We start from the raw sequence: 25,335 nt of genomic DNA on the forward strand, positions 1-25,335 counted from the left end.
GCCCCAGAGAGGCCAAAGTGTGAATGTGTGGCTCCATTTGCTCCAGTTATCGAGCTCCCGGTAAAATAGGTGGGGGGACGCCGTCCACCCGCGTGGCACCCCGACTCGAGCCCTGGCCAAGACTATTGGCTTTATCAATGGTTGTTTTTTGCATCAATTTGTATATAATATGGAAAATGCTTCCGCTCTTGTGGGTGGGGTTGTGGCTTAATGCTCGAGCTGTCGATTTTGGAGACGGGTTTTTAGGCTCGGGTCAGCCTAACATCCTGTGATTCTTGGCAAATCAATTAATCTCCCCATGCATACAAAAAAATATATAATAATAAATCATGTAAAGCACTCCAATACTTTTGGGTTGAGTTTGCACTATATAAAAACTTGCTGCATTTCTTTTCTAAATGCGGGGAAGAAACCATGCACCATGTTGTGTGGTGCAAATGCGACCCAAAACCCCTTCATAAATATACTCCTAGGTATCTCTCATTACTTTTTCACTCGAGGGCTTATCTAGCATAAAAAAATTATGGGAGAGACCAGCGAGAGCAGCGCAAGTGATTTCTCTTTGCATGCATAATTTACCTAAACATGAACAATATGACATTTTGAAAACTTTAGTACATTTTGCACAATGTTGGATGAAAAAACTTCAGACATTTTGGTTGGTCTCAAAAAAGTTTCACTCTGGACTACTTTTGTTACATTTTTGCTAATAACTGCTGCATCTTCTTTCAAAATAATTACTAGAATTTCTTGGAATATGACAAATACCGCTATCTTTGAGTACGATTTATACACCACCAAGCTGGGCTCAGATTAAACGGGTCAAGAGAGTTACCTTTCAGAAATAGCGATTGATAAGGTCATGCAGGATTTTCTGGTTATTCCCATAACAGAGGAAAGCATAGATGAGGCAATCACGGCCTTGAAGGGTTCCTCTGCTCCGGGTCTTGACGGATTCACAGCAGACTTTTACAAGGCCTATAAAGATTTGTTGATTCCCCAGCTTCTAGCCATGTATGTGGAAGCTCTAGAGCGACAGATATTGCTTCCCACCCTGCGTGAGGTGTCATTATCTTACTTCCCAAACCAGACAAAGATCCTCTACTATGTGGCTCCTATCGTCCATTATCACTTCTTAACCTAGACTACAAAATTCTGGCAAAAGCTTTGGGATGCCGACTGTCTCTATTAATGGAGTCCATTATCTCCCCTGCCCAGTCTGGATTCATACCACACCGGTCGACTGCATTCAATTTACGCTCTATGTTTAACACGTTACACAGAATCATCCCTAAAACCCCTGCGGCGGCCATCCTATTAGACATGGAAAAGGCATTTGATTCCCTTGAATGGCTTTTCCTTTTATCCATCATGCAACGAATGTGAATGCCATTCGGATTCATTGCTACGACCGCCCTGCTATATAGTCAACCGATGGCCTGGCTCAGACTGAACAGCACACTGTCCCCACCTTTCGCACTCTCACACAGCACTAGACAACGTTGTCAAGATAAACATTTGCACAGGGGATTGCAGTTCCGTACAGGGCCACTGTTAGTCTCATTATACGCTGATGACACTGTTTTATATGTTCGCAATCCCCCGATTAACTTAGATCTTCTCATACGGGAAATACTGCGCTTCGGTGTGTATTCCGGACTAGGAATCAATTGGCACAAGTCTGAAATCTTTCCACTCACCACCAGCACAGTCCAATGGGACCTCGAGATCCCTCTGGAGTGGAATACAGACTCGGTCAAATATTTAGGCATTCATATACATCCTAATGCGGAGCAGATTATTCGTCGTAATTACGAGACCGCCATTACTAAATTGGAAATGCAGATTGAGAAATGGCTCCAACTCCCACTGTCCTTGGCAGGTCGTGTTTCCCTCATCAAAATGGTCTTTTTGCCTACATTTTTATATCTGTTCCAAAACATCCCTATCCCTCTCACAAAGAAATTCTTTTTAACACTGCAATCACATTTATTAAGACTGGTGTGGGGGGGCAGACACCCCAGGGTTAATTGGAGGACGATGGCGCTCCCCTGCGATAGAGGTGGATTCGGGGTGCCCGATCTTAGACTATATTATTTAGCTGTGCAGTGTAGTTTCGCACAGGCATGGTATCATCCATACGCAAGAATTCCCTACCTCCGCCCGTAAACAAAACACCCATATACGAGGTTCTGTGAACAGAAAGAGCTAAGGCAAGGCTCTTTCAAGGAAAGAGAATAATAGGCAGTGGGGCCCAGAATATCAGAATCAATGTATGGCTTTGCACAAAAAGGGCTAGGTGATTTGCTTTCTTCCAGGTTGGATGTCTGCCACTTATGAGCAGGATGTAGAGTGGAGGTGTTAATAGCGTGAAATCTTTTAAGGTGGTTATAAAACAGGGTTAACTAGTGTAGGTTGCGGATCTGTCACCAGACCTTTGTTGGGAAGCACGCACTGTGGATGCAAAGTGCAGTTTGTCACAAGTACTTTGAGTTGAGAAGATCTCTAATTTTTTTCAGTTTGTGGTCACTACGCCGCTAGTTAGATGTGTTTGTTGCTGCTTAGTCTATGCCCATTTTACGAACAAAGAAGAGCCTTTCTCTCACAACCAACTATAAACATTATCCTCCAGGTCAGCAGTCCTCCCTTCCTACAAATTCCTATCCCATCCTGGGATACTTCTCAGGGTTTCCTTACAGGGCAAGATAGATCTGAAATTAAGCAACAGGACACCTTCTGAAGAAGACACGAATATACGTGGATTATACATTTTCCTAACTGGCAACTTAACTGGTAGCATCATATTCAACTATCATCTCTTGATTTTTCTCCCTGTTGCGGTATGGTTTATGGTCGCTTCCAATTAACGGAGGCTGGCTATTTTAGCACAGGTTCTTAAGAATTGAAAAAGTGTGCTTGGCCCCCTCCAGAACAAGGGGTTATTACCAGTTAGGTCAGTCTCAGGCAAGCGACTTTGCCAAGTATTGGACATAACACAGCTACAGAAAATCTGTCTAAACATTGCTCTATTTGTGGCCAAAGGGACTGGAGCTTGGCTTGATCAGTTACTGATAAAGATGCTCGTTACAGTGATTTCACATATGCCATACAAGAGATCGGTCTATTTTTATTATTATTTTATTGCAACTTGTAAACTTCATTATGAACAGGCAGGGTAATGATGTGAGGCAAAAGGTTTGGCCACATCTAAAACAAGCATTGGAAATGCAGTAGGTCTCGCATTTACTGAAGTTAGAGCTATTGCTGTTGTAAATGACAATGTCTTTTACCCAGGTGTTATGGATGTATGTAGTGTGCAGTGGAATGATGTGGATTGGAATTAGTTGTGGAATTGTGTGGTGTGGATTTGTGTATTGTGCCATCAGAGACGTACAAGTGAAGAGTAATACTCAAAGCTGTTTGGAAGAATGCACACTAGTTGTACAACTTTGTTTCTCGTTGCATACTATTGCCTATGTTTCTGTAGAGAGAGAGAGAGAGACAATCAAGGACAATAATGGCAGCAGAATAACCCAGGAATCTTTATCAACATACAGGGGTATGTAAAATTAAGCTTCAGTTAATTTACTTGAGGCTACCCTAGGCGAGGCAAGAAGCGAAGTCTACAGTTACAGAGCACGCCATAAAACTGAATTGGCTCTATGCTTTCAATTTGCAGCTGTAGTCACACAAGTCGATGGTGTTTGTTTCATTGACATTGAAAGGATGAAATGATGAAGTGGCCGTAGCGTGAGTTTAAACTATGGCCTGCATGTCTTTGAACGGTACACCAACCCCCTGATATATCTCACTAGTGAGGAAAAAACTCGCCCTTTGCCGCCAAGCAAGCTTAACGCTGATTCTACGAAGGAATAAATGTTGGCAACAGATAAATACTGGACAGACCCACTGGACTTGCAATGTTAATGGTGCAAATACCAGTTATAATTATCCTTGCACCAGATAGAAACATTAACTTTGTTTTCCCAGACTTCTTATTACAATCACATTGTTCATGTATCAGCAATAACCTGCTCTCTGCCCACAGCCTCAATCCCAATAACTCAACTGAAATGTTTATTTTCCACCAAAGTTCGGGGTGCAATTCACAAATTGAGTGGTAATCTGTTCATGTAGTAGTACTGTTCCTCACGGGTGTAAATCTACAATTGTCCCCTCTTCAGGAAACTCAGCAATAGTCAGCATGGAAAGCTGTCCAACTCACAACTTTATAGCTGTACTTCTGAGTTGTGATTTTATTAAAAACTGCTACTTCCCCAGTGTGTAATTGTAAACTTCTGACCAATTCCAAGGAGAGGGATGCTCGGATAGGAGTTTGTGTGGCAACAAACTCACGAGTTAAGGGGAGACTTTTTCAGCTGTAAACATCATTGTAAGCTATGGTATGGGCTGTCATTATACAATGTGGTATGGTATGATCTGTCATTGAATATTATGATGTGGTATGGTATGATGTTGGTTGTCTGAAATGGTATTCCTGTTATTCTGTATCATGGAAAAGTATGGTTTGTCATTGTATAGTATGTAATGGCATGGTATGTATAGCTTGAGTAACAGTGAGTCTGGTGGCTCACTCTCAGAAGATGAAGCCAATAATTACAGGATCATTCCGTAGCATACTTTGTGTGTTCCTTTATTACTTTTAACAATCACTGGATGGCTGACCCTTTTAGCAGGTCTTGCACTTTCATGCTGCGGGCTCTCCCAGCGACGACCCTCTTTTTTTTCTCGTTCGACACTGTTCAAAACACTATGGGGCATATTTACAATAACTGGCACATCCCTGCAGATCAGCAGGGATGCGCCAGTTATTGTGCGCGACAGCTCCGCCATCATGGATGCGCCGCATTTACAATGCGGCGCACCATGGTGCAAAAACGGCAGAGATGTGTGACGCATCTGTGCTGTAAAAGTGACGCATTGCTGGAGTTGCCTCGCAAGCGCTACGCAGCTCCAGCAATGCTCTGGGGGCCCTATCTAGTAAATGCTGCGTCAATCCTTACGCCTGCTTCAAGCAGGCGCAGGGTTTTGACGCAGCATGGGCCTAAAAGTGACTGAGTGAAATCTTGTAGATTTCACTCAGCCACTTTTAGGAGGTGTTCCTGCGCCGGAACGCCCCCATCTACACAGGAACGCCTACATGTGGCGCAGGGCTTTACAACATGACGCATCTCCCAGATGCGTCACGTTGTAAGTACCCCCGCACCATGGAGCAGGATTTGCGCCGCCGCTGCGTCACAAAAGTGACGCAACGGCGGTGTAAATGAGGCGCAAGGGGCTTGTAAATCTGCCCCCTAATTCTCCAATAAAATATCCACCAGCTTCGACGAGAGACAGACTTGGCATGTGGGCCAGTGAGTCAACCAAACACTTTACGAACACGTAAAAAAGGAGACAAGTGAATTCAAAGCGTTCCGTTAATGTGATAAGTACCATGCTTTCTGCATGCAGGATAAGTCCAAGTTATGTTTGTTGTAGGTATGGAAAAGTAAAAAGAGGATTCCTGCCATAAGCGCTGTAGGAAACAAGATTGTATTTGTTACAAATGCAATTTTTTTTCTTTTTGTATACATCTCGGTATGTCGCTTCTCAGATAATTTTCTTATCAACGATATTTTGCCCTCTAAATGGATTGCTATATGGCTGTGTAATCGAAATGCCCCTTCCCTCCCTTATTTGTTCTAAATTTCGCTTTACTGCCGAATTATGTTGCTTTTAGTCTCGGGCAGCATGGAAAGCCAGACACCACTCAAAATAAAAGTGGAAACGTACCTTTAGGTGACTCGCACAAACCAAAAGTATATTAGTAAGTGGGGTAATGAAAAGTACACATTTTGACAGGGGAGAGTTTTTTCAATCAGCACACAACTGAATAACGCCGTAAACATGTGAGATTAGGAAGTTGCTAAAATTGCCCGCCTGCCCCCTACCATGCCTATTGCATTGCTAAAGGAAGACAACACTCAATAGTTTCAGAGCAGTCCCCTTTGGGCAGGAAGCCGCTCCCGTGGCAGGAACTCGGTCAGTCTCCTCTCAGGCTACATGAAGAGATTGCTGAACCCCATAACAACCTACTGAGGTGTAAGAATCGTCTCATTCACTAGTAAATAAATAAATACACTTAATTCATGACACCAGTCTGATGTCCATCACTGCCCTATGCTCCCTGCCGCGGGTGAGAGCAGGGACAAAGCCAGACCGAAGGTTGCCGTGCATTTGTTTTTTCCTGTGTGCAGGTTGTCGCCTGCCTACCACCGGAGACTGTTGGTCCCACTCTCTCTCCTCGCTCTTCTACTGGTCAGCAGGCACATTGTTCCCTGCCCATCCTTGTCTTGGCATCTTCTGTTGTGGCAGAGGCCTTCGCATGGACCCAGATGATTCCCTCTAGTCCTTGTCTGGGGTGTGCCTTGTACCCCCTTCCTTTGAGGAGTAAACACCATCAAGTGCCTCCCAGTAAGCGCACGGAGCAGATGGAGGGCACAGAGTGAAGGAGTAAGTTTGTATAGTGCTTCATGCCAGACGTGTAGCCCCGAAGCACTGCCCAGAGCGACCGTGTAAGTTTGGGGGAGTGCGTGCAGCTCGCTTTCGGCGCTGGTGCACGAGTGGTAGATAAACCTGAGAGGGTGGTGGTGGTGAGGAGTAGGACACAGATGGAGCATACATCAAGTGTGACATTCATTAGGTGGTCGGGCTGGGACAGAAGTGGGTGAGCGACAGAAGTCAATGAGAAGGGGAAAGGGAGAGGTAGGAAAGAGGGTGGCTTCTGGGGAGAAAATAACAGGGAGGGGTGAAGTGGGAAGAGAATCGGGAGAAGGGAAGGCGTCAGAGAAGGGAGTGGTTGAAGAAAGGGTGAGGGGAGAAGGAATAGTGGGAGTGAAAATAAACGGATAGGGTGAGAGAGGAGGGGATGGACTCTGAGAAAACAAGTTATCATTGAAATAAGCTTAAAAACTCACTGTAAAACCCTGAGTTTTGAATTTCTGCATCTGAAATCAACATATACAGCCAGATCCTAAAAGCGGCCGTGGGGGTCTGCCTGACATACACCTCAGTGCGATGTACATGTTGTCTTCATAGTGAGTGCTGCTTCTCCGTCATTTATTTACAGGCATAGATATAATCTGCCTGTAATTCTCTCTGCGCCGATGCCCACAAGGCGCTGGTGTTGTGATTTAAGTAATTAACAACGCACTCTTCTGCACTGTATCGCACAGTTCTACTTCTTAAAGCGCAATATAACCTGCACGGGGCTCCGAAGCGCTAATCTGTGAATGGGTAGCAGGCATGTCGGAGCACAGAAATAACCTCACCCCACACCAAATGTTAGATACAGGCACTTACTTGGTCCTGGGAGGACCAGAAAATGGTTCTATTCCAAACTGACCGCAGGTGCACTGCACCTAATACCACGTGTAAGCACCGTGTTCTGGGGGAAGCGCTCTCACAAAGAAGCAAAGTGCGCCCTAAAAGTATCACAGCAGCAGAACCTGTGAACTCCAGCTTGGATCGCACACGTTTAAAATTACTAGCACTTTTGTCAGATATTGCTTTGAAGCCTTATAAATATTATATTAGAATGTGGTGTATCCGTAGCGCTGAAGGAATTTGGAGAGTACAATTTCTAATTTACACGAGTAAGACATTTTTTCATTTGGATTTTGCTTCGCAATGAAAAGTAGTACATCAGACATCTTAGCTAAGGGTCACTTACCTGCAGACACTTCCAGCTCTCTTTTACACAAGGCAGGCGGGACCCTATGGAGTGGAACGTTCTCGGACTCCACTATACCTCGTGGTGCCCCGGCCCATTCTTCCTCGTGAAGTGTCTGCCGAGGAGAACAATAAACAGGAGAGATGGCTCGCGCGCTTCACTCGCGGCGCTGGGATCCACCTGTCTGGGAAGGTTCCAGAGCCGAAGATGCGACATACCTCGGAGGACAACAATGGGCCGAGAAAGGGATACCTGGGATCACGTGTCACAATCCCACAGATAGTTACAACAGGGCGGCCTCACAACAGTAAAACAAGTCGGCCTGGAGCACAGAACAGCCTTGGGAGAGACAAGAAAGGGCAGGAGCGTGACGCCGTGAGCGTGCACGTTGGCGTTCCCTGCGGCTCGAGACAGTGGCGGCGCCTGCAGTCTTAGCCCGTTTCTGGGAAGCGCGTCTTAGAAGCGCGTTCCCAGACCGGAGTCTGCTCGTGCACCGGTCTGTGCCACTTGGGGGAGGCAACACGACGACAACAAGCTGAGTGAGGAACGCCGGGCGCGAAACAGCGCGGTGAGAGTGCACGAGATGCAGTGCCGTGAGCGTGCACATCGGCGCACGCTGAAGATTGCCGGAGAAGACACGCCGACCTCCGAGTCTGCCTGCTGTGAGGACACGCAAAGAGCCCGGTGAGTGTGGGGGGGGGGTGAGAGGGAGGGGATGTGTGTGTGTGTGTGTGTGTGTGTGTGTGTGTGTGTGTGCGTGGGGGGGGGTGCGTGTGTGCCTGTGTGTGCCTGTAGGTGCGCGTCCACGGTCTCTAGCGAGACCTAATTAACGCGCACAAGCTGTTCACTGTGAAGCGCGTTCACAGACCTGGGTCGGCTCGTGCCCAGGTCTGTATCGGCTCGCTCACAGCTCTGACTCCCTTGGCAGGGAGGAAGGCGGCTATAAGTCTCGTTGGCGGCAGCGCTTCGCGCTGCAACGCCAGCGAGACCTAAAAAGGTCACATATAACGAGAAAGAACAGACCAATCAACCACCATGTAAGTAGAAACGGTAACATGTAAAATCCTCCCAAAGTTCAAGTAATTTGGAATCTGCCACTGAGGCATGACAGAGAGTAGGCGTATGAACTCACAATTAGGGGGGGCGAGGGTCCTAGAGCTGAATCTTTCAGGTCAGCGCTCGATCACCCTGTCATAAGTACAGGGGTAGTAAGAGGCCAACCTGCGTACCCCATGGGATGATTCCCGATAACAGGTTACTGAGATCGCTTCTATATCTAGTTCTTGCAGATGAAGGGGTGACTGGGGGGGGGGTGAATGCACAACCTAATTGGGGGTTGGAGCGGGTGGGAAGCATGGGGTTACAAGTTGGGGTTGTTATATGCCTATGTTTTTGATTGGAAGCGTGATGTCAGACAGGATGGTCAGTAAACTAGATCCGGAAAATGCAAGGAAAAGGGCTAACCTTCAGAGGCAAGTTAAATCACTATATTGTGAGTGGTGGCGTGCATCGAGATTCGCTGTGAAGAAAAAGCTTGGCAAATTAACCATGGAACTGAAAAAACGTAGGAATATATACACCCTGTATTTTCTGTGTAATGTCATACATGCATATTTGTTGGAGGTGTCTGGCATACTATCAGGACATATTGTTTATTTACACATGCAGCTGTGAAGCACATACAATGTATATCCTGGAATATACGGGGCATGAATGACAAAAGAAAGGCCAGACTGGTACATGCATTCTTGATACAAAAGGGTGTGGACATATGCTTACTGCAGGAGACTCACTTCACCACCACTACCACATCATTACTCAGACACAATAGATGGGGGGAAATAACACACGCTACCTATTCAAACTATTCGAGAGAGGGGTGGCAGTACTGATCAGGAGAGGGCTACAATGGAAAACTCATGAAGAGATAAAAGATGCTGAAGGCAGGTACATACTGTTGTTGGGGACACTGTGTGGAATGCGGGTATTGCTGGTGAATGTCTATGGCCCAAATGATGACAACCCCGATTTCTTCAGAGATCAATGGCAAAAGATACAGGCCTGCCGCCAAGCGGCGATTCTCTGGGGGGGAGATTATAATGTGGTACTCCCTGACACGCTGGACAGACAAGGGGTCACTAGAGAACATCACCCTAGGGCGGCGGAAACACTAGGAGACATAATAGCAGATGCGGAACTGGTAGACTACTGGAGAGCCCTACACCCGGGGGTCCGCTCTGGCACCTGCATTACAGCACACAGGGCTGCGTGGTCTCGGTTGGATTACTGGTTGTTGTCCAGGGACATCCACACTTCGGTACTCAAAGTGACGCACTTGCCCAGGTCGCTATCGGACCACGCCCCTGTGCGTGTGACATTGGCTACGCCGTCCCAATACATACAACCATTTAGCTGGAGATTTCCATCACACGCACTATTAGACCAGGTATTTAAGGAAGAACTGAGAGGGAAGTTGGAAGAATACTTTGATATTAATGAGAGCACAGTGGAGTCGCCGGGCACGCTCTGGGAGGCTTGTAAGGTGGTGACCAGAGGCAACTGCATGGCGCTGAAAACGGGGTTGTTAAGATCAATACTGGATACCCTAGGTAAATTGGAAGCAGAATTAGCCAAGCTAGAATCCATTCTAATAGAGGCACCTACAGACGGCGCTCGTGCTTCTTTTCGGACAAAACTCACCCAGTTTCAGGAAGAGGCAGAAAGGGAAGTGGCGTTTCTAAACAAACACATTCAAGCTAGGCGTTATGGTGAAGGTGACCGCGCTGGGCGCACATTGGCGAACATGCTGCGAGCGCCTAGGGGAACAGATTATATCATATGGAATTACGGGGTGAAAACGATCACCTGGTTAGAGAACCTCCAGCCATATTAGGTACTATGACGGAATATTATAAGACACTATATACCTCAAAGGTGACGCCAGATGACCAGGTAATATCAGACTATCTGGACACGATAGCATTAGCGTGGTTCAATGACGGAGCTAGGCAATATATGGACCTACCATTCACACCAGACGATATAAGAGAAGTCATAGAGAGTCTACCGCCGGACAAAGCGCCTGGACCGGATGGTTTGACTGCCACATTCTATAAGGAATATGCAGATATTTTGGTACCCAGGCTACACAAAGTGTATGAGGAAGCAATAGACTCAGGCATACTGCCACAAACGATGCGCGAAGCAATGATAATCACGCTGCTTAAACCCGAGAAAGACCCGACACATCCAGACTCTTACCGCCCGCTCTCACTAATTAACTTAGATGCCAAGATCTATGCGAAATTGCTAGCTGATAAGCTTAAACACATGATGCCCCACATAGCGTTATCAGACCAGTCAGGATTTGTGACAGGCAGATCCACCTCTCATAATTTGAGGGTGCTATTCGGACTTCTACACTACCTAGATCCTAAAGTACAGGCCACAGCCGCACTGTTGGGTGCAACTAAAGCATTTGACTCTCTAGAGTGGAAGTTCCTGCTGACACTTTTTACTCGTATGGGATTCAGCCCATTGTTCGCCAGGCGGATTGGTATACTCTATAACAGCCCAACGGCGAGAGTATGAGTCAATGGGCAGGTCTCCGCTCCTATCAATATAACAAGGGGAACTAGACAGGGCTGCCCCCTGTCGCCCCTACTATTCGCTATTGCAACGGAACCTCTGGCAGCGCGTATGAGACAACATCACACACAACGCAGCATTGGCTTTACATCACGTGGTCTGCTTATATCCATGTATGCAGACGACATTACCATATACATGACAAACCCGACAGAGAACTTTGATCCGTTGATGAGGGAAATGGTACGCTACAGTGGCCTCACCGGTATAAATATAAATTGGTCGAAATCCGTGATGCTGCCCCTAACTGATGGCACAAATGAATGTCACACTGAATTCCCAATAGATTGGGCTACTGACAACGTCAAATACTTAGGTATCAGGATAAGCCGCACGATTCAGGACATATGGTTATCTAATTACGGAGTCGCCATGGAGTGGCTTGAAGGCAAAGTAGAGAAATGGAAAAGGCTGCCGTTATCGTTGACAGGCCGCATAGCTATAACAAAGATGGTTGTGCTCCCCAAACTGCTGTATTTATTTGTAAATATTCCCTTGCCGCTTACAGTGGCATTTTTTCGCCGACTTAGATCCGCCATTATTGAGCTGGTCTGGGCGGGCAGACAACCTAGAGTCACCTGGAAACTATTGACACTTCCCTTCCATCAAGGAGGTCAAGCAGCCCCGGACTTCGAACTATACGCATATAGCGCACAGGCCCAGTACCTGTACTATTGGCAACATCCAATTCCTTACCAACCACACGTGGCAATTGAAGGAGACGTGGCGGCGCCTTGCCCGCTGAAGACAGCCCTATACCAAAAGTACAAACGTACACAGACGGACATTGACACTGTAGAGGTGGTACGCTGGGCATGGTTAAATATAGCAAAACGTGCGGGATTAACAGAAATATATGCCCCGAGCATGCCGCTGGAAAGTAATCCGCTGTTGGGGGCGCTGACGGATGCGGTGGTGTCACAGAGGGCACGCAAATGTGGTCTGAAGGTGGCAAGCGACTTATATCCGGATGACACTTTCTTATCCTTACAAACTATGAGCGCATCAGAGGTGCCCACGGCCTCAGAGCTGCTTCTATATTATCAACTGCGGGCGGCGTGTAAAAGTAGATATCCTATGTTCCCTGCAGCGCCACCATCGCTGTCGGCACTGGAAGACGTCCTTACAAATAGCTCCCCTCGTAAACTAATCACACATATATATAGACTCACGCAGAACACGGCACCTGTTATACAAACTGACTCAAGAACGCAGTGGGAGGAGGAGGCTGGGATCTGTATCACAGAGAAACAATGGGTATTCTGCTGCACTCAACTTGAACATTTATCCCCCAACTACAGATTGAGGTTAATACATTTTAATTATCTACATAGAACATACCGCACACTCAAACAATTATTTAAAATGGGATTGCAGGCTGATGCGAATTGCTGGAGGTGTGGGGAGCAAGAGGCTACATTTTACCATCTAACGTGGGTGTGTGGACCCGTGCATCGGTATTGGGTGGCAATCTTCAAAAAGATAGGACAGATGGTGGGGATAGCAATGGACCCAGACCCACTCGTAGCACTCCTCGGATTTGTGATGGGAGTACCCAGTGCGTCCCGGAAACTGGTGGCCCTTCTGTTGCTGCTGGCTAAGAGGCAAATAGCGGTCCACTGGAAACAAAAAGCTCCGCCAAAAGTATCAAACTGGGTGGCATCGGCAGTATACTGCAAGGATCAACTGACTAATTACTGGGAACTAATGCCACAACGGTCCAGGCCGGTAGACATTTGGCAGCCCTTGGTGGCCTGGTTGGCAGAGGCTGACGAAGATGAATGCGATTAAAAAGCAAGTATAACTGAGCTACACTCTACCATAGTGGCAGTGGAGTTGATGTGTGCCAGGGGGTGGTGGTGCGAATGAGGAATCAAGAAGTAGAAGTACTCTTGGGGATTTGTTCGGGCGGGCGACAGTAGTGTGATCAGTGCGAATGAGATGTGGTGGAATAGATAAGATGGATGTGTGGATGGAGTGTCGAGTGAGGACGGCAGGATACCGCGGACAACATATAACAAATACATGAACGTTTGACCTTGTTACTGACCAGCATCCTATGGTAAACGCTTCTAATTGTTGTTGTTTGTTAATTTGTTGCATAAGAATATTGAAAGTATGCACAAGTATACGGAACTGACCCGCACAGCGGGGTAACTCTCTAAAGATAAGCTGCCTGCCCCCGGGTTGTTGGCTGAATAGCAGTGTATTACTTGTTGGAATCAATAAAGGTTTTTGAAACTTAAAAAAAACCCAAAAAAAACCAATTTGGAATCTGCCTGATGGCGAGAAACATTTTGTTCCACATTTCGGGCCTGCGTGTTGGAACGAACCTGATCTTTCTTCCCTAATCCTGTTGTGGCAGGGAGACTGCAGCGTAGACAACAGAGAAGGCACACACTGCGAGGCTGGTTTCAGCTTTGATGTCCTTTCCCAAGTATCACCCCTTACCCTAGTGATTCTTAATGGTGGTCTGGGCACCCCTGGGGGTCCGTGAGCAAACTCAGGGGGTCTGCGACTGCTCAGATATTTAAATAACAATAAAAGATTAATGACATGTATATAGCTAAAGAAGCAAAAAGTCAAACTGTAAATTTTGAAACATTCGGTAAATGCGAAGAAAGGTGCCTAAAAATTAAGGTAGTATCCTTGATTCATGGAAGCAGTGTAAGTGCATCAAATAGAATATAGTATGGACGATGAGTGCCTCAACTGAAACTCGAAAGGATCCAACCATCCAACTAAAAGGAAAGTTTTGATTTTTTTTGTGTATTTGTTTATGAATTAAATAAAATAGATTTGCTTATTTCTGTATTTTTTTTGTGTATTGTTTTGTGGTTCAAATACTCAAAACTGCTTCGGCCGGTGTCCCTGGCTTCCAGTAATGACTCAGGGGGGGTGCACGGATTCCAATAATGATTCAGTCGGGGTCCCTGGCTTCCAGTAATGATTAAGTGGGGGTCTGCAGAACTCAAAAGGTTAAGAACAACTGCTTTTCCCAATCATGATCTAGTCTATAGTGAACAGTAAACCACTTGTCTAGGAGATGTCAGACCTGACCCTGGACGTGCTTTCTGTGGAGCGGATGTCTGGTTCAGCTGCCAACAAATCGGCTGTATCTTCCTGAAGTTGTGTAAGAGTTGGAAGCAAGGCGAGGAATCAGCAGAATGACAGATGTTGGGAGACGGAGAAGGCGAATGTAGGAGCAGAGGACCAGTGCGGGAGCCAGAAGAGCAGGAGGTGGAGAAGGTGAACCAAACAATAGAGGATCATATGGGACGTGATAAGGAGAATGGCAGGGAGAGATGGTGAACAGAGGCAGGCAGTTTGGGATTGTGGCCTGAGGCAGGAGTGGAAAGCTATAGAGCAGGCTGTAACAAGTATTGGTAGAGACATGTGAAGCACTGAGTACACTTGCACTGAAGAGCATACTATATAAGCTCTGGGTTTTGAGAAGCACATCATGAATTTGACTGGTTGCCTGTGTCTACTCAAGAAAAATGGTGGCACGCTATCACTGAGAATCTTGTTTTCCCATGTAAATCATTACGTTCTTACATACCTGTATCCTCATAAAAACTTTGAAGAAAGTGAGTTATACATGAATAAACACTGTCAGCTTTAACAGATATTTAGGTCTCGTCTAGGCAGCGCTTGCGCTATCTTCGAGACATGCTGTATTCAGCTCTGGAGTTTGAGCTCTGCCTATTTTCCGCTCATCTTTTCAATTGGCTCCTGTTACTGTCCTTTGTAAATTGTGGCTTTTTATTCGTGAAAAGGCTTAGTAGTCTCTCCTCAGTACCTCCTCTTCTTCTGTTGTAATGTCCCATGAAGACTGCCGCTGTTACATGTGCTGTTACTTGGTATGTTTTAATTACAGTCTGTGGGTACTATTTTTTCAAACGGCTTTCTCCTGCCTGTTGTTGCAGGCAGGACACACTCGGTTTACTTCACTTGAGCAGTTTTATTTGCCTACCGACTTAATATCCCTGCGTCTTAGCCATCTACCCCCACAACACAGCTTGCCCGCCACACCAACCCTCCAACATCGCTGCTTTTTAAAATTATTTGAAATTAGTATATTTTAGCAGCCGGGGGAAGATTAAGTAATTTGCCCAGATTCACAGGATGTTCAGCCAACGCCAGGCTCGAACAGGGATCCCCAGCTCCTGAATCCGCAGCTCTGACTGCTGCGCCACATCGTGTCACTCAGAGGTGCTGTCATTACGTCAGGGGACTTGTTTTTTTATGCACTTTTTTATGTCTTTTATTTACACTCCTTAAACCAGATTATTTTTACAACTCCGGTACATGTAAAAAGACGATCTGTACAAATGTTTGCACGTGCGAGTGAGACTGAACTTACCACAATATCTCCAGATAAGAGGTGTATTTTTACTTATGCACCAAATAGGCACATTCCATTGTTTTTCATTTTTAGGTGGAGCATTCAAGACCTCTTGTATATACTTTAATATATACTTATATGTGTATGTACTTTGTGGTCTTTGGAGATAAGCCCTAGGACTGGTCTCCTTCAGCGTAGGAACTTTTTTCTGTTCAACTGCCTCTGTTTAATTGTCTTGATAGAAAAAGACCAGTAGAGGTCAGTAAAATACCAGAATTGGTTTCTGCTTGTTCAACTGCCTCTATTTAACTGTCTTGATAGAAAATGACCAGAATTGCTTTCTGCTGAGGGATTTTATTTTTATTTTTTTAGCAACTGCCTCTATGTAACTTTCTTGATAGAAAATGAACACCAGAGGTTAGTACAATACCAGAATCACTTTAGCATTCTCTAGATTCCAGTCCATAGAAAGTGTCTTCCACAAGCACCCGTAGACAATAATATTATTTTCAAATCTTGTATTTTCAGTGATATAACCACCAAAGGCCCTGATTTTATATTTAAGACAGAGCTTTGAACTATACCATTTCCTGCTGAAATGCAATATTTCCCTCCATGTGTTCCCATACCTCCATGTTAAAGAAGAGTAGAAGTTTCAGCACCCAGTACCCAATACATATAAGGTCCCATTGGCGAGACTGATTGCATTGCAAATGCTTGTTATACTCTATTGTTTTCACACTGTCAGTCCCACCTCGGTGGCAGCATTTGCTAATCACCAGGACTGGTTTTGTAACTTGGAAAAGACATCTGTGGTACAGTGCCGATTACACAGCATCAAGATTCTGCTTTACGGAGGAGGAGCTTCGCGCGCAACCAAGATGGCCGCGTGAGCTTAGGGCTCCCGAGACCCTCGTAACCTCCCGCATCTATCCTGTCGTTTATCCTGTCCCTTATCGACGTTATCGTGAAGGCGAACCACGAGTGAGGCGAAGCCTGCATTCCTATTTTGAATCGGACCCCGGGAGCCGGTGTTATGGTGCTTCGAAGATTGAGGCCTACTTCTCCGTGATGCCTGGCTGTGGAGTTGGCATGGTGCCCGAGCTGTAGTTGAACAACAACGGCCTGTGGGGGTTGAGTCGACCGGTCTGGTTACTTTCACTTTTGATTTTGCCGGAGAGACCCGAGACTGTGAACGTGCCCACCCCCGAGCTTGTGGACCGCCGCCCTGTGTCACCCACTATTGTACTTTCTCCTTGCTTTGCCAGATCTGGACGACACTTGGCCTGTGCCCTTTGGCTGGGGCTGCCTCCGCCTGTAGGGACCGGGCTCCGCCATCTTCCTGCCTCGACTCATCGATCCAAATCGACCTGTCGCTCGCAATGGCGGGGAAACCGGAGGGTGAAAAGCAGAAAAGTAAACCCACTCTGCGGGGCAGCTATACCCAGACTAATATCATGGAAAGATATGCCCAGGTCAGGGGGTCTCCCGGTGGATCGGGCAGGTCGCAGGAGGACGGAAAGATCCGCCGAGGTTGGCAACTGAGTTGACCCTGCAAGATGTTATGGCTGCGATCGACGGTATTAAATCCTCACTGGGGCAGCAAATAGATACTCTCGCCCATAAGCTTGATACTGTGGCGATTGATATCAACCTGATCCGTACGGACCTTGCGAAAACTAACGAGAAGGTCAAATCTTTGGACATTAAAACTTCCAGTCTGACGGGAGATGTCACAGACCTACAGACGGAGGTCCGTCACCTGAGGACTACCAGTGATCTCCTTACACGACGTCTGGAGGATTATGAAGGAAGGGCTAGGCGGAACAATGTCCGTATCATTGGGGTCCCGGAGAAGGCAGAGTACCCGGCTGCTGACCTCTTTGTCGAGAATCTTATTGTCAGCCACCTTGCATCTAAGGGACTTAGTAAGTTCTTTACGGTCAAACGGGCTCACAGAGTACCGGGCGGTCAACCGAAATTGGGCGCCCCACCGCGGCCTATAATCGCGAGAATCTTTAATTTTTGTGATGGAGACGCTATCCTGCAGGCCTCACAGATGGGTGCACCCACAAAGTTTGAAAACACGACTATCAGCTTCTACCCGGACCTCACCCAATCAGTCCAGAAGCAAAGACTTGGTTTTCAGGGCGTGAAGAGACGATTACCTGATATGGGACTTAAATATGCCATGCTTTTCCCTGCCAAGTTGCGGATCGAACAGGCGGAGCGGACTTATTTTTTCGATCGACCGGATGTGGTATCCGACTGGCTGGACAATCTGCCGAACCAGCGTTCATATGAGGCGCAGTCTGGCGGTGCAGAAGGCGGACAGATGGAACAGGAATAGGCACCGGCTGCTTGACTGTTGGGGTCTCTTGTAGGCCTCGAACTGTGGTTCGATAATCCTGGCATATGATCTGACATACATTTGGAGGGTTGCGGGGCCGTTAGAGGGTCTTATTCCTCCTCTGAGTTTCTTTCTGTAGCTTAGTTAGATGTGGGGGCGACAGGCACACTGCAATTTTGGGTGGTTTTTCAGTCTTACGCAGGGGTGCAGGGTGGGGGGCTTTGTAACGGGATGTTGGCGGGGGGATTGGGGGGGTTTGTTGGGGTGTGTGTTTGTTTCTTCGCAAGGCAATGTGTGCTTAGATTGTTTGGTTGAGGTGCTGAGTTCTTCCAGGGGTTGGATCCTTTCCATTTTCCGGGATGGGGGTAGAGGGCTGAAACTAATGAGTTGGAATGTGAATGGGCTGGGGGATAGGATAAAACGTAGGGTGGTACTGCAACTGTTGAAGCGTTTCGCTCCTGATGTGTTCCTCCTTCAGGAGACGCACTTGATTGGCAATACTTGTCGTGCTATGAATAGGAGGGGGTACCGTTTGGTTGCACATGCTGGTTTTTCCTCTGGCTCCAGGGGGGTTGGTATCCTCATTAGGAATTCTCTTCCGCTGGAGATTGACAACATTGTCCTGGATGATAGGGGGCGCTATGTCGCTCTTACGGGTAGGTGTGAGGGCCGGAACCTTTCCCTGATTTCCGTATATGTTCCCCCTGGCCTACAGTCGACTGCTTTCGCTGATTTGGGGCGAATTCTCCTCGCTCTCCCCGAGGGGTCACTGTTTTTAGGTGGTGACTTTAATGCGGTGGTCTCCGGTGGGATTGATCGACACCCACCTAGAGATCTAAGGGGAGCACAGAACTGGCTTCACGATTTCCTCCACACTTTGGGTCTCGTAGATTGCTGGAGACTGCTACATCCTACTCAGCGGCAATATAGGTTCCACTCTGGCGCTCATGGTAGCCTCCCTAGGATTGATTATGTCTTGGTACCGGCTGCTCAGGCTCTTTCCGTTGTTGAGGTTAAGCACTTGGCTCGGGGAATTTCTGACCACTCTCCGTTGTGGCTTCGGGTGGAGTTGGATTCTGAGACCGAGGGACGGATTGCTCCGATTAACCCTTGGTATCTTCGGGATCCTAAAACTCGTGCTGCTCTGGTGACATCGCTTGACCTGTATTTCTTGGAAAACGAGGGTTCCGTATCATCCGCGATTTCGCTTTGGGAGGCTTTTAAGACAGTCCTCAGGGGTCAGGCCCTGTCGTTGATAGCTGGTGTTAAGAAACGGAGGGATGAGGAGGTGGTTAGGATCGAGACGGAGATCGCGGACTTGGAGCTTGACTTGGAGCGAGAGGTCACCCGTGCCAAGACATGTTCTGTGATTAAAACAACTTGATTACAGGGCATTGGTTACCGACGCAGCTAAGGCCATGAGTAGGGAACAGCAGGGACGTTTGTATGATGTGGGAGATGAAGCTGGTAAATTGATTGCATGGCTGGATAAGAAAGATAGAGCCAGTCGGGTGGTGCCTGTGATTGAGACAACGGATGGTGCTCGGATTTCGGACCCTAAAGGGATAGTCATGTATTTCGCGGATCACTTCCCAACAGTGTACTCCTCTGTGTCAGACAGACCGGAAGAGGACTCGCATCTACTGTTGCGTGATATTGCCTTACCACGTCTCTCTGAGGTTGATAGAGAGCAAATGGACGCCATAATAACAGCTGATGAGGTGGCTCTTGAGATTCGTTCCCTGCGTTCGGGGAAAGCAATGCGTCCCAACGGTCTGCCTATTGAACTTTACAAGTTGAGGCCTGACAAGATGGTCCCCTATCTGCGTGATATGTTTTTGGAGTCTTTGGAGTGCTGCTTTCTCCCCGTGATCGGCGTCTAGCGACCATTGTGGTGATACATAAGGAAGGGAAGCCGAGAGACAGATGTGCATCGTATCGACCTATGTCTCTTTTGAATGCCGAGCCTAAGATTCTCGCAAAAGTGCTAGCTAACCGATTGATCACTGTTGTTAGCAAGTTGATACATCCCGATCAATCCGGTTTCATCCCGCATAGGAACACCGCTTTGAATCTTAGGCGTCTGCATGATGTCCTCGCGAGAGCCGCGACATTACGTGAGCCGGCCATCTTGGCGTCATTGGATGCCACGATGGCCTTCGACACAGTTGAATGGCCGTATCTATGGGCAGTATTAGCTAAGTTTGGATTTGGACCCAGGTTTATTGGCTGGGTGAGGCTGCTCTATGAAGAACCCCTCGCGCAAATTGTTGTGAATGGCCGAGTTTCCGCTTCTTTTGGTCTTGAGAGGGGAACTCGTCAGGGTTGTCCTTTGTCGCCGCTTTTGTTCGCCCTAGCTCTTGAACCCCTTGCTGCCTGGATCCGGTGGAAGCCTTCGATGAAGGGTATTCGGTGGTCCTCTGAGTTTGAAGATCGCATCTCGCTTTATGCGGATGATATCTTACTGTATTTAACCTCGCCCCGGAAGTCATTGATAGTTTTGTGTGATGTTTTGAACTCGTTTGGTAGGAACTCAGGTCTAATTATTAACTGGACAAAATCCTATCTATATGTCCTTTCGGGAGACGTCCCTCTTCTTCCAAACAATTGTCCCATCCAGATCGCACTCACGGGGTTTAAATATCTCGGTATCTACATTTCATTGGACCCCGCAATCCAGTACGACCAGAATCTTCTCCCCCCCTTGGCTAGATTGAAGCAAGACGTCGTGGCGTAAACTTCCGCTTTCACCGCTTGGTCGCGCGGCCCTCTTCAAGATGATGTCTTTGCCCCGTTTCCTTTATGCTCTCCAAAATACTCTTGATATAGTCCCGGCTAGCTATTTCCGCGCGGTCGAGGATCTTCAAAGGAAGCTAATATGGGACAACAGACCTCGTATTGCGCTTGCCAAACTGACGCTCCCGTGGTACGACGGGGGTATCGCTCTCCCTGATATAAAACGTTATTATTGGGCGTCTCAATTGGGAGCCATTAATCATGGCATGTATGGTCCCGAATTCAATCCCGCCTTTGCCATGGGTAAATGGCTGTTACCTGGGGGTAACTATTATAGGGTGCTATACTCTAACTCTTTGCTTCAGGTATTGTCGGGACCCACCAAGACAGCAATACGTCTGTGGCAGGATGCTACTAAATCGATGGGATGGAAAGACCGCTTGACTCGAGCGACCCCTCTTTTCGCTTCTGATAAACTTGGTAAACTATGGAACACCAAGGGGTTCGACAAATGGGACCTCATTGGTATTAGTAAGGTGGGAGACCTTTGGGTCAAGGGTCAGGTGAAATCATTTGATGTGTTGAAGAAGGAGTTTGATTTAAACGATACAGAGTACTTCCATTACGTTCAGGTTCGCCACGCTTTGAGGTCGGTTTTCCCGATGGGGGAGGTAATTCCTGAGTCATCCCCGCTCGAGGATAGACTGTTGGACGGGTACGTGCCTGACAGTACTATCTCCCTAGTCTATAAAAAATTGATTAACGATAGGTCAGACCTCCTTTTACATCTTCGTGACTTGTGGACCTGTGACGGCCTTGAATTGGATGACGAGGACTGGCAGTCGGCGATCTCCTCTCCCAAGGAGGTCGCGATTCCAGCTCGACTCCGACTGGTTCAACTTAAGATTCTTCATAGAGTATACGTCACGGGCCCCCGTTTGGTTCACATGGGTTTTTCTGAGGAGGGGTTGTGTAAGAGAGGATGTGGGCAGATAGGAACGTTTCTCCATATTATTTGGGAGTGCTGTGAGGTCGCGGCCTTTTGGACAGGAGTGTATGATGTAATGAGTGAAGTTACGGGGATTGCCCTCTCGCCGGAAGCTAGACGATGTTTATTGAATGTCTGGGAACCCACGGATTATAATGTAGCTCAGACAAAATGGGCGACCCTGGGAGCCATGATTGCTAAGCGAGACATTGCTCAATTGTGGGGATCCCACAGGCCACCTTCGGTGGAAACATGGAAGGAGAATATGGACTGGTGTATGTTTAGGGAAAAAAACAGTATACTTGGCCCGGGGTCGGCCTAGAAAGTGGGGCAGAGTGTGGGGACCTTGGAATAGCTATCGCGGTGAGATATGTACACCACTAATAATAGAAAACAGTGATGTTCCACCTTCCCCCTGACCCCTGCACTCTGATTATTTTATTGTATGTATTTGATCTTGCCCTGTCCTCCCATATATTGATTGCTGATCTTGTTGTATTGTCTTTCCTTCCCCATTTGAATTGGTACTTCGTGTAATATAGTTCTTTGCCTTGCTTGTTATATATTTCTCAATAAAAAGAAATATAAAAAAAAAAAAAGATTCTGCTTTACCCGGCTATCTGTGTGGGCCGCCAGAGTCAGGGAGAGGGAAAATAGAAACAGTACTAAAATATGCCACGGTTGTGAGCACCGATCACTGCTAAGATGTTTTGATGGAGAAATATGTGCAATTTATGGACAAGCAAATACTTTACACTCATGCATGGAAATCCTAAGGGATTTTGCTGAATCTTGGGTGCTTGTGTTGCTTTCTTAGTCAGTCTCTTTCTCTCACACACAAAGTACACAAACAAACCAGAATTTCTACTTTACATTCAATTCCCAGTCATAGTCTAGTTAACCCTCTTTTGTTGAAGGGAAGAGCGGCCCTCTTCCCACATTCATCCTGGAATGCTTCCCTATGTGCCATCTGCAGAACACAGTATCAAAAGACTGCGTTGTAAACTCAGCCTTCATCCTTTTCACATCAACGAAGTCAATGTTAATATGGATGGGCAAGATTTTTTGCATCAGGAACCCTCTGTTACAGGGCTTCCAATAAATGTGCTATGAATCTGGAACTCACGTATTTATAATGAGCACGGACGCTAGCCTGTTCCCCTTTTCATTTCCTTGTATAAAGTTTGCGAGTTGCCTGGCTCCCGTTACAGGCGCTATATTGGAGGAGTTTGATCCCTCCATTTTTTTAATGTTTTATGATTTTACTTGTGCACTGTTTATTTGACTCGTCTTTGTTTACCAGTATACCCTAATCGCAGGGTAGCCTGAGATCACTGTAGGGGTTGCTGGACTCCAGTTTAAGGTCTCTTTTGCTTTCACTGCTCGTTTTTCCCTCACACTCAGGCGCTATCTGGGCCACACTCCCTACTCTGGAGGGCTACTTAAGGAACATCTCAGCGTGTATACACAGCGGACGAGCGTAGAGGGCGTGCCGCTGGCGTGCCAAAGGCAAGCCCGTCTGCGCCCGTCCGCGGCCGGATCGCGCCAACACCAGAACCCCTGCCTGGTTTGCTCCAGGTAAGACGCCATTACGACTGACCTACTATAGCAGTGAGCTGTTGGGTTTAATAGTTCTTATAAAACGCCATTGCCTGTTTGTGCCTGCTTTGACTTAGTGGAGGTGTATATATATCCTAAACTCACTTGTAACACCTGCGGTCTCGCTTTAACAGCCCTCCCTTTACTATCAATGGACTTATCCCCTCCCATAGAGTTACTTTCAAAGTTAGGACCAAAAGCCGTACTATGATCCAGTCAAAACATCAAAATGTCTCAACCACACTTACTTCAAATCACCTTCAAGGAATGGAAAAATATTGATTTGATCCAAACCAGGCAAATTCATTTATTGCCCGTACTATGATCCAGGCCTCCATGATAAATGCAAGCTTCCTTCCTAAACAAACATGAAATAGCTGAATTAATAGCTAGTCACTATTTTGAACTTGTATTATTTACTGAGACATGGGCTGATCCTTCATCAGGCCCATATTTTTGTATAGCAGCTCCTGCGGGTTTCTCTGTTAAGACAGGATAGGACAGCTAAAAGAGGTGGTGGTCTAAATCTATCGTGATACTATTGTACCTAAAGTAGGACTAGTCCCCTCGACGACCTGTGAAGCTTTGAGCTTCAATATTTAAATTTCAGAGCATCAAACTTTTAAAGGGCTGATCCTTTACCATCCCGCGGTCCTATGGGAGAATGTTTAGCAATCTTGGATAGTCCATTAGCTTTTGAGTTGAGTTTTACTATAATGGGACACTTTAATTTGTATTTTCTAGGCTAATCCCGACAAAGACTCTGACTGCCTCATTAGGGAGTTGGGATCAGTAGGCTTTCTAAAGAGAGTAGGCCCTCCCACACACTTAGCGGTGCATACCCTGGATTGCCTTACAACTAACAGTGATGCCATAATTCTAAAGGAGGTTCTTCGGTTGGTGTGGTTGGACCATCATGCAGTTTTATTTGACATCTGCCTGCTAAAGGTGAATTCCACCCACCCTAGGAAGCTGTCCCAAAATATTTTAGAGCATGGAAGAATATAGACCAGGGGCTTCTTACAAAAGATTTAGCAGATACTAAGCCAGTCCTCCCTCAGGATCCAGAGTGGCAGCTTTGAGCTATTCAGATTGGCTTCATGCCTCTTTCGCCAAATTAGTTCCCTATAAGATAGCCTCCAAAAATAGAACTACGCCCTCAGCACCATTATGTTCGGAAGCCTTAAGGCTTGAGAAACAGTGTTGTAGGAATCAAGAGAGACGCTGGAGAAGGGACTACGATAGCCAGGACAAACTTCTATATGAACAAGCCTTGACAAATTATAAACATCTCCTTTTTAAGGAGAAAAGCAGCTACTTTATAAGAGAAATTGATGCTGGTCAAGATTCTACTAAACATCTATTTCAGGCGGTATCCAAGCCTGGGACACCTCCTCTTAATCTAGTAAATTTAGCTACTCAATCTTTCTGCAATTCCATGTCTATTGGCTTTCAGGCTAAAGTAGATTCCATCTATTCCAAGTTCAACGCATCTTCAGTCCCCCCAACTAGTTCAGATTGTTGCACTGAATCTTTAAGTAATCTCTCCTTTTTTTTAAAACTTATTTTTATTAAATACTGCGTTCAAGTACATCAAGTATAAGTACTCACAAGTACATTTACAAAAGGGATGGTCAGAATACCACTGATACTGTTAAAAACACAACCAGTGAGCATACACAGGCTCATTACTCGTAAGAACGAGTTGCTCGTACATTTATCAGCAGTACAATAATTTCTATGGAATCGTCATTTTCAAACAATTAAACCAATATCATAATTAACGAAAATAACAAAAATCACAACCAAGGATGCAAATTCTATTCCCTGAAACTAACCCCCTACCTCCATGCCCCTTACCCCCTGTGGCAGCTACAGACAGGTGGCACAGTACCTCCAATCTAGGTAAGACACCAGCATTACACTCACATCTT

General features: G+C 46.5%; 1 protein-coding gene across 1 annotated transcript in view; it reads right to left on the reverse strand.

Annotated features, from left to right (window-relative positions):
* The window catches only part of RFTN2 (raftlin family member 2), a 409,447-nt gene that overhangs the window by 357,330 nt on the left and 26,782 nt on the right, over positions 1-25,335 (reverse strand). The gene's annotated exons all lie outside the window — the stretch shown is intronic.

This window comes from Lissotriton helveticus, chromosome 3_1 (assembly GCF_964261635.1).
Source record: "Lissotriton helveticus chromosome 3_1, aLisHel1.1, whole genome shotgun sequence".
NCBI classification, from domain to species: Eukaryota; Metazoa; Chordata; class Amphibia; order Caudata; family Salamandridae; genus Lissotriton; species Lissotriton helveticus.